Genomic DNA, 10,812 nt, shown 5'->3' with positions numbered 1-10,812 from the left:
TGAATGAATGAATTCATTCATTCATTCATAAATATCTATCAAGTACTAATGTGTGCCAGACAGGCTAATAAGTGCTGGGATACACCAATGACCAAAACAAACGTCCCCGCCCCTGTGGGGCTTATCATTAGTCAGATCAGAAAAATCCTTAGAATTGATCCTGTGGAGCAATCTTACCGAGAGCTATTTTATTAAGCAAAACACATTTCCAAGAACATCAGGAGTAAGGATGGAAACAGAAACTGTGCGTGGCTTTTTGCCAGGACTTACAACGCAGCTCACAGGCTGCCCTGCCACCATTCTGTATGTTAGTGATCTTTATTTGTGTTAGTGCTCCTTTAAGGGACACCACGGAAGTGTAAATATTGGTTGTTTTGGCTGTTTCTCTTTCACAGCACATAATACCAAAGGATCCCATCATCATCCATTGACTGCAGTAGGCAGTGGCATTGCAGGGGAAGGCCTTGGGTCCTCGGAAGGAGCGGGAAGGCCGGGAAGGCCAGGAAGGCCCTGCCATCCTGTTTCACGTGACTAGCACTATTGACGTGAAGTGTACGTTCAACGTGGGCTTGTAAATAGGCTCAGATGGGCTGAGCGCCAAGGAATTGACTCTCGGAAGCCTCAGTCTCCCTATGATTTGGGTGTTGGTGTGTTTGGAGATGTCCTAGAGGCTCCTTATACTGCCCTCGTTTTTTTTTTTTTTAATTCTTTTTCCTCCTTGCTGTTGTGGTTGAATGCTTATTTCTTCCTTATGTTCCAAATCGTTGTTATGAATCCCAGCTTCATCTTCTCCACAGTTGATTCCCTGTAGATTTCTCTCTATTTCACTTAGTGTAACCTTCATTTCTTCCTTTATGGTGTTGCTGTACTCTATGGGTTCTTTGAGCAACCTCACCAACAGTGTTTTGAACCCTGCATCTGATAGATTGGTTATTTCCCTTTCATTTAATTCTTTATCTGAGGTTTTGTTCTGTTCTTTCATTTGGGCCATATTTCCTTGTCTCCTCAATTTGGCAGCCTTCCTGTGTTTGTTTCTGTGTATTAGGTAGAGCTTCTTTGACTCCCTGTCTTAGTAGTATGGCCTATTGTAGAAAAGGCACTTGTAAATTGTGTGGGGTGGAGCCTTAGGGAATTGCCAGGGCAGGGCAACCCACTTCACTGCTTTGTGGCTCTGTGTGGGGGCTGCCAGAAGGAGAAGAGGAAGAGCAAGAAATAGAAAACTTACTTGAAAAACATAATGAAAGAAAAATCCCTAATTTGTTGAAGAAAATAGACACACAAGCTCAGGAAGCACAAAGAGTCTCAAACAAGTTGGATCCAAAGAGGCTACCCAGAGACACATTGTAATTAAAATGCCCAAGGTTAAATTAAAGATAAAGAGAATCTTAAAAGCATCAAGAGAAAAGCAGAGAGTTACCTGAAAAGGAGTTCCCATAAGACTGTCAGTTGATTTGTCAAAATCATAAGTATGATTCAAAGTTTCTCAAAAGAAACTTTGCAGGCAAGAAGGGACTGGCAAGAAGTATTCAAAGTGGTGAAAAGCAAGGACCTACAACCTAGATTACTCTTATCCAGCAAAGCTATCATTTAGAATGGAAGGGCAGATAAAGTGCTTCCCAAAGTAAAGTTAAAGGAGTTCATCATCACCAGGCCATTATTACATGGAATGTTAGAGGGACTTATTTAAGAAAAAGAAGATCAAAACTGTGAACATTAAAAAGACTACAAACTGAACAACTATCAACAGCTGAATCTAAAAAACCAAACTAAGCAAATAACCAGAACAGGAACAGAATCATGGATATGAAGGTCATTTGGAGGTTTACCAGCTGGTGGGGGTAGGGGGAAAATGGGGGAAAAGGTACAAGGAATAAGAAGCATAAATGGTAGGTACAAAATAGACAAGGGGAGGTTAAGAATAGTATAGGAAATGGAGATGCCAAAGAACTTATATGGACAACCCATGGACATGAACTAAGGGGGTATTGCTGGAGGAAATGGGGGTATCAGATGGAGGAGACGAAGGGAGAAAAATTGGGACAACTGTAATAGCATAGTCAATAAAATATATTTAAAAAAAGAAGAAGTCCCAGTCTCTCCTCAGATTTCTACAAGGCTAGGAAGGCTTTTGATTTGTTGTGAGGGTTGGCGGTGGGTGGGAGGTGAGTGGGACATGAGTGGGACATGAATGGGATGTGAGAGCAGAGGCAGGGCTCTCTTGTTCTTCCCTGGAAGTGAAATGATCACGACAGCCATCATTGACACCCGCAAACAAGTCAGCCTTCAGTTGTATCCTAACCATCGCAGCAGGCAACATTTTAGTTTTCTGCTCATCCAGGGTCCTCAGTGGCTGTTACCAAACAGCCTAAATTTCTTAAGTAGATCCCTAAGCTATGAACAAGAGCCAGGTGAATGGATCTTGTCACTCATAACATATCCATAGTTGGGACACGCAATTGAGATAGCATAAGGAGGTCACAGAAAAGCCTCTGCTGTGTTTCATGGGTGGTGCTACGTTATTCAAATAGGTCATTTACTGCCCAGTCACAGGAACTGTCCATTTCTAAGGAACTGTGCAATAAAAATACCCTAAAACTCAGTTAAACTTGATTTGCTCATTGATGATTCAGAAGTTACTAAAAGATCTGCAGTTACTGAATTAGAAGTGTCTTCATTTTAAGCTCCAGTTAGCTTGTACTCTATACATGAGTAGAAGTGGTCATTCTCTGTATGATGAAGTGCCAGGTAGTCCACCATTTGCTACAGATCTTGAAATTTATACACCCAGCCACATAATGAAGACAGTACTCCACAAGACCATGAACTTTGGGAAGTACTCGGTCTTTGATGACTCACATAAGTCAATTTGAAAGAAAAAAAAGCAGGTCAGTTTAGTTAACTAGAAATTTCTAACTCATCTAGTTAATTAATAATGTGTTATTCAACTGGAAACAAGAAATTATGTTCCTAGTAAATATGACTTAACAACTGGAAATAAAACATTACATTACCAGTAAATGTGAATTAACAAAGAACGTATCCCCGGAGACTCACTGAAAACAAAGCTAAACAAAATTGACATGTTAGATGACTGTGAACTTTGGCTTGTCCACTTCTCTTATCGTTGGTTACCTAGATTTTGCATATGTAGATTACAGTCCCGCCCACTTTTTTTTTTTTTTTTTTTGCTTGGTTCTATTTTACAAAGAGAATGGATTAAACTGTCCTCAATGGACAACTAATGTACATGGAGTTGGGGTCTAGGCTTGAACCCAGATTCTGTCTCTCTGATCTGTCTGGAGACTGAGTCTGCTGTGACCACCAATAAGTTCATTTTCTTAGTTACTCAGCAGAGCCCCATGAAGTCCTAGGCAAAAACGAAGGTTGAACAAGATGAAAAGAACTGCTTTTGCCGAAATCTGCCCAAGTGATTGGAAATGCTGGGCGGCCCTCTTTTTGCAGGATTGAGGGGAAAGGGGGATTTGCCACCTTGGAGGGGATATCACAGCTCCCTTTCGAATTTTCTGAGCTCCAGAGACAGGAATGACACTCGCTACCCACCGAACCAGACCTCAGAATCAATGGCATTGAGATGGTTGCGCTGAGGCACTGTCGCAGCCTGGTGGCTTCAGGACCACGAAGCAGTGTGACGCCAAGGATAGTGGACAGGGTTGGACCCCAAGGGCCCAGATTTGACTCATCACAGAGTGGAGTTTAGGAGGAAGCATTAATGATTGATGCCACACATGAGGAAATAACAGGGCTTGGGACACTTGGCAGAGGCCTTTTGGCTCAAGAGAGAGGACAGGGGTGGAACCAAAGACATCATATTTTGTTGGCACCGTAATGTTTTCTGCTGGTAATGTAATTTAATTTTGGGTATCTCAGAGCCTCCAAAGCTCTGTCCAAATTGCCCTACTAACCCGCATCTCTAAAGCCAGAAGATCAGAGGCAGGATTTCTTAAATGTTCCATTTTCTGAGAAAATACAAGGCTGCCTCTCCTTAATGATTTGCAATTAAAGTCATTGGGGTAATTTTGTTTAATGAGCTATATCTCTCTTTGTCTTAAGGCATCCTGAATGAGTCAGAGAGGAAATATTCTTGAGGAAGATAAATACGCTGTGCCTCTGTGTGTGAGCACACTCCCTTCTCTACCCACCTTGTCCTTTGGCTTCTGCCCCCCCCCCCCAAGGAACAAGAGATTCCATTATTGCGAGTGGATGAGTCAGAGCGCCTGAGTGGGTAGACAGAGGTGCTGTTTGAAGGGGGCTGTTGTAAGGTAGATTAGATGGCTGTCAGTTCTGTGTTTCTGGAATTGCTTTCTCTCATGGGACTGTCCAGCCGGCCTATTCACCTGTTAACCTGTACACTGGAGGTTAAAAATCACTGTCAGAACTTGCCAGGCAGCCCTTGATTTGTAGAACCGGATTTTCCCTGCCCCCCCGTAAGTGTTCTTAGCCCCTGCCTTTTCCAGATCAACTCCCCCACCCCTTCTTCAGTATTTAGGACCCCAGGATCTAGCAGCCTACCAAGAGCTCATTTTCCTTAAGAAACCACGTAGGAAGAGAACAGAGTCTCACCTGAGTCTTACCAAATGATGTCATGGGGCTGCTTGTGGACGTTTTAGGCTCACGTGGATTGTTCCAGGCCCTGGAGCTCTAAGCCAGTGCCTCTGGTCGAGGGGCACTGTAGAGACCCCTTGTAAGTGTGTGTGCATCCCTGTCCCCTGCAGAAAGAGCCTTTCTGAAGCGACCTGCCCTGTTCTTCCCAAAACGTGGAGCCCCAGCTGTTCTCACGGGCCACGGGCTGGTCTCTGAATTCCAAGGAGAGACGGCGCTTTTACAGCGCTGAGCGGTGGCAGGTGTCCAATGCAACACATGTGGTGATGCTCACTGTCCTGTGACTTATAAAATGTCCCCAATAAAACTAAAAATGTAAAAAATGAAAAATCTGGTTCTTATTTACCCTACAGCGGGTGAAAAAGCAGCACGGTACATTTCTAAGAATACTTAATTTCATGTGTGTGTGATCATAACCACTTAAACGCTTGCTAGTGTTTTTCCAGAAGCCTTTTCTCCCTTAGCAGCACCAAGGCATTTTCCCCGCCCCGACTGCCACAAACAGTAATGACTGTTTTCTTCTCTTAGAGGCCCGGAGGGCATCGGACTACGTGGCATATATTGTTAGGGAAATTTGAAAGGAGAATTTCTTTTTTTTTTATTCATAATTTCCAAGAAAAGATGAAAGCGCATCACATTTAAATTAATCCTAGAAATCGACAGGGTTGGGTAGGAAGGACAAAGGAAATTCCAGTTTGCCTTTCTCCCAGTTTTTATGTACAAATCACTAGATGTGCTCTTAGAAGAATGTGCCTATGTCCATTCGTAGGATGCGAATACACATGATGTAGTAACTATTGTTTACGTGACTTGTAGAAACCAGCTTTTGGTGGGGGGCTCTCCAACTGCAATCACATGAACCCGATAGAGACAGAGAATTGGGGTCAGGGGACAGGCAGAACTGAGAAGATCACAGATGCCCACCCCACTGGTTTTTTCTGTGATCGAATCAGTGCCCTAGCTAGAAAAAAATGCCCAGCAGCTGAGCAGCGAAATGGTAAGGGATCACCAGGCGGAAGCAAATCGGAGCTTTGGAAATCTTCAGGGAAGAAAACATTGTAAGAGCACTCTTAAAGGCTTTACCTTACAAATGTACTATCAGATCTTGGTGTTTTGATTGTGAGTGTGATGTCTTCGCTTCAGTTTTGTTGGATACACAGAGTGTCCTGCAGTTTTGGGGGGATGTGGAGTGATTTGGAAACCAAAAATGTCTCATCCGTGCCCATACCTGGGATAGATAAGAGGAGACCACTTACAGCTATGGTGGAAATGATAAGGCACGATACGTTTAGGGTAGTTGTTCTGAACGGGGGAGATTTTGCCCCATTAGGGACACTTGGTAATGTCTGGAGCCATTTTTGATTGGCACAATTTGGGCGGCTACTGGCACCCAGTGGGCAGAGGCCACAGATGCTCCCAACAAAGACCCTGGCCCAAAACCTCAGTGTCGCCGCTGCTGAGAAACCCTGGTCCAGGAAGACAAAAATGTTTATCGGCCTAAGAGTGTTAAGGTTTCTGTCTCGCAAGGGACAGAGTCAAAATCATGTTAAATGGTCCTCTCCTTAAATGAGCCTCAAATGCTGACGACCAAGACAAAAAAAAAGTGGTAATCACCTTGGGAGGATTTGCAAGCCACTACCTTGGTAACTTAGAAATCAACTACAGAGCTCAGCATGATAGAGAGACTTAATCCTGCATCGGAGTGACTGACTCACCACTGGGAATCAGCGGTGTCCAGGCCAAAAGGTGCTTTTAGCCATGTCTGCAAATCTTAAATTTGTTACATCAACCCATCAATACTGAATTAATTGAATTCAGCACATCAGTTTTATCATGGATGTTAGACAAGCTTCCTCACTCTTCTTTAGCCATTTTCTACCCATGATACTTTTCTCTTTATCTGGTTTTTCATATTTGACATTCAAACGACATGTAATTATGTTTAGTAAATTCAGAGCGAGCGTAAGAACATGACAGAGTGTTTCAAGGTGGACCCATGTTAACTATCATCAGCTACTCAGCAGTCCAGGAAAAGAAATGCTACTAAGAAATCTGACAGTTGGAAGGGGGAAAAATACCACCAGAGGTCATTTTTGGAGATGTGTAGAAAGCAAGCCAGACAATTCATTTAGCCTATCCTTACGTTTAGGCATGAGTGCCATAAATATCTGGAGAATTTGTTCAACTTTTCCTAGGCCAGCCTACTTCAACGAACAGAGTTTGGCCTGAGTTTGAGAAAAGTAACTGTTTTTAATACTCTACTATGGCTCACATACTTGCCACAGTTAGCATTCTGAACAATCTTATAAATGATACCTGCAAACATTGCATATAACAGAAACAGCAAGACAAGGTCAACGGCAGGACACTAGGGTGCCGTTCAGGATGTGTGCGCACACACAGTGTGGACCCAGCAATGGCTTCACCAGGGTTATAGTTGCAAAAGACCTGACAGGTACAGAAACTATTTAGGACCATTACTAATCTTTAGGATGTTTCCATCAAAATTGCTCAAAAGTCACCAAAGCAAAAGTTCTCAAAAACGAAATGTCTCACCTCTCCATCTATGATGGATAGTATTTAATTTATTATCCAGACAAGTTAATGTCTTCATGTCTAACAGACTTAATTTCAAATATGTTGATAGTTAGTGCTGAATGGTATTAGTAACCTAAATGTATCTCTGAATTATGTACAATTACATCATTTGCAAAGACACGCACTGTCTTTAAGTAAGAATCGTTATACATATATGAGTATGCTGGTCAGGGGGGAGAGCATTAAAAACATTACAGAAGAAATTATGTCAGTTACTTTAAAATTGTTTTTCTTGGCTTAATAAAAGAAAACTTAAATGTAATTATTGAGCCCATCCTATTTTCTCTATATTTTCTTAAATTCACTTGCTTTCATAATCATTGAAAAATAAGGCTCAGACTTTTTCCAAACTAACTTTTATTGCTCGTAAAATTCTTCATTATGCTCTTCCTGTATCTAATTGTGACAACGGAGTACATTTGTAAAGTGTTGATTTTGCATCTGATCCTTAGTGATAATGATCGTAGGAAGGTGGGGGGGCGGGGGAATATAACAGTAATGCAGGCAGTTTGAATTAACTGATGCTAACTTCCAACCCACCCTCATACAGCCCAGGAGTAATGGAACTAGTTGCAAGCCTCAGTTAAGTTTCAATTGTAAGTTTTGAAGACAGAATGTGGATCATGCTAAAGAACTCATGAAAGTCAGGGTGTGTGGACCAACTGGCTTTAAGAAAAAAAAATACATCTTTTTGGTTTTCTGTTTAAATTGTCTTTTTCTCATTTATATTTGATTCTTAAATCCATATTTTATCTGTCAACTTACTAATCAGATATTGCCACTTCGAGCAAGAAAAGAATAAAACAGTTAATGCAATAAAAATATTTGATATATTGAAGATGTACCTAAAATATAGTGACAGTATTTTAACATTTACTTCCTTTATTTCCATGTGGAGGGGTGTTAATGGCAACGAGATGATAAAATTGCATCTGCGTACCACTCAAGACGAAGTCGTTATTGGTTCTTTCCAAAGTAATAGAGCCAAACATACTAATACATGGGGCTTGGCTCGGGAGTTAAAAGTGATCTCACATTGTATGTGTATGAAACCCAAAGATAGATTTCAGCTTCAATCAACAACTAATAAAGATAATTCCTTTACCTTGTTGTAATGTAAGGTGTAATCCCAATTATATTTTGTTTTCAGTTTTTGAAGAGCTAGCACTATTAGATGGCATATAAATCTGTCTTCCAGATTCTTAAGCTAAGTTTTCCAGGGAGTTTTCTCAGTATCTCCCTTCATGCTCTCAATGTTTATTCTTCATTGTCCTCGCGTGAACCCCTCGCCAGGTGAGGCCCATGGCAGATTACGGAGAGGAAGCTAAGAACACAGAGCCCAACATAAATGTAAAGTAAATTGATAAAAGTAAAAACTCTTCTCTCAAGTACAGTTTTCCAGGAGCTGCAAAAAAGGTCCGCTGTCTTTTCAATGTTGAATAAGCTTATCTTCAAGGCACTAAAAATAGCAAAACACACTAATGTTTGTAGGATTATTCACATGTAGTAAGTCAAAGCGAGATGTGATTAAGATCCCTTTCTTGTCTTCTGTAAGCTTAACCTTCACCGAAGGTATCTATGCATTAAAGGCATGGTTGAGGGGCAGAGCATGTGCGGGGCGGGGGGTGTTACCACCTCCTCTGTTTCCCTTCTTGGTTCCTGCCCACCCCAGCACCTGCCCCATACCCACCACTGTGCCTGACCTTGCTCCTCCCTTTTCTCCTCCCCTTCCTGCCCTACCCCTTCCTTCAGCTACTTTCCTTCTGTCCTGTCTTCAAATCCTAAGATATTGACTCTGCAGAATTGGGTGAAATTGACTTCATAATTATACATTTAATGAGGTTACGATTGATAGTCACTATGTTAGAGATGTGAGGTCCTCGAATTAATTTGGGACTGTTTGTATCAGGTAAATTAGCTAATTGTCAACTTTCTTATTTATCTACAGTTTATCTAGTGCCATTTCAATGGAATTCCAGTTCTGCTTTCGTCTTTTTCAAATAGCATTAGGGAGTGAAGTATTTTAACATTTTCTTGCTTCTGCCCTGCTGATAAAGAGTTTTCCATGTGAGAATAGCTTTTCCTGCCGGGAGGCCAGAAGAATACCTCTGAACTTGCACAACTGTGAAGGTTGAGTGCTACTTTTGCTTTCAAACGGAGGAAAGAACATGGAAATTTGTTGGACACGTGCGTGGTCTAGAGATGGGTGATCACGTCCTGTGTCATCTGATCCTTGTGACAACTCCCTGAGGCGGGCATTGTCACTTGGCAGGTGAGGGAACTGAAGATGAGAGAACGACTGTCAGAGCCAATTCAGGCTCAGTGTTTACAGTCCACGCTCAGGCCTCAGGGTTTCTTTCCTTTCTCTTCCCTTGCCTTCTGGAATTATTTTATTTCACCTTGTTGTTTGTACCTTAGGCTAAGTTTGCAAAAACAGTATTTTACATGTGCATTTATTTATTCAAAATATTTAGATTATATTATATCCATGGTATACCGTGTTAGATGTTGAGAAATCAAAGTAAATACCCCCAGTTGCAGTGTTATTTGCTTATTCTGGTAAAGGAGCCAAGCGCTTGTGCAGAAGCCAGCAGGGCAGAGGGGCAACACGCACGCTTTTCAGGGGCATCGGAGCACCGAGCGCACACTGGTATTGGATTCCCGACTCCCTGACAAATTCTGAGACAGCCCTGGGACACCCCAGGACCTCAGGTGTTGGCTCCCCCCCGCCTCCAACCTATCATGCGTTCTACAAACCATTTGCTTCCTTTCTCAAGGAAACGCCATCAATGAGCCAATTTTGTGGCTAGAATTCAGTCTCTGTTTCCCTCGCTTTGATTTCCTGTACAACTCCAGGCGACCTGCTTAACCTTTCTTTGCTTTGCTTAATTATTTGTACAATACAGGTAACAGCTACCTTACTAGCTGCTGGAGGGTTTAATTAATTAATGCTTATAGCACCTTTGAAAAGGTAGCATGAAAGCTACTAAGTGCGAATTATTATCATTATTAACATCACTATGGCCATCATCAAACTATCTCCCATGCCGCCAAAGGCAGTCTCCAGGAGGGGACTGTGACGCTTCTCCGCAGGCCTGGCTGGGTCTGCCGGGCTTGACTGCTAGGTCTGGGAGTCAGGACCGGAGGGCAGACGGAGCCGTGGAAATCTGTTCTTGCAGTCTCTGAAAAGACAGATGGCCCCTGGCTCCCAGGCCCTAGACTCTGTTTCTGCCGCCAAGCTTTCTCCTGACCCTCACACAATCATATCTGTGTATATAGAGAATAGGTAGAAATCCTCCTCCATCAACAGCCCATTCATTGCTGTGACCCCAGGAAGCTCTGGCATCTCATCCTTTAGGTGTGTGAAGCAGGGACTGAGACTAAGGACAATGAGTCATCAACTCAAAGTCCAGGTGTGTAAAACCCCATCTTTGGTTAATCGCTGAGGCTGTACCTGTTTGCATACACCTGTCTGCAAGGAGAAAAAGTACATTGAGCCACATAAACATCATTTTGAATAAGGTCATTTTTTGACTGGTTATGAAATAGTTACTTGACTTATTTAACTCTGTTATTTCTAAAAGAGTGTTAATT

The sequence above is a fragment of the Desmodus rotundus genome, chromosome 10 (assembly GCF_022682495.2).
Source record: "Desmodus rotundus isolate HL8 chromosome 10, HLdesRot8A.1, whole genome shotgun sequence".
Lineage (NCBI taxonomy): Eukaryota > Metazoa > Chordata > Mammalia > Chiroptera > Phyllostomidae > Desmodus > Desmodus rotundus.
This window is presented reverse-complemented; position numbering follows the sequence as displayed.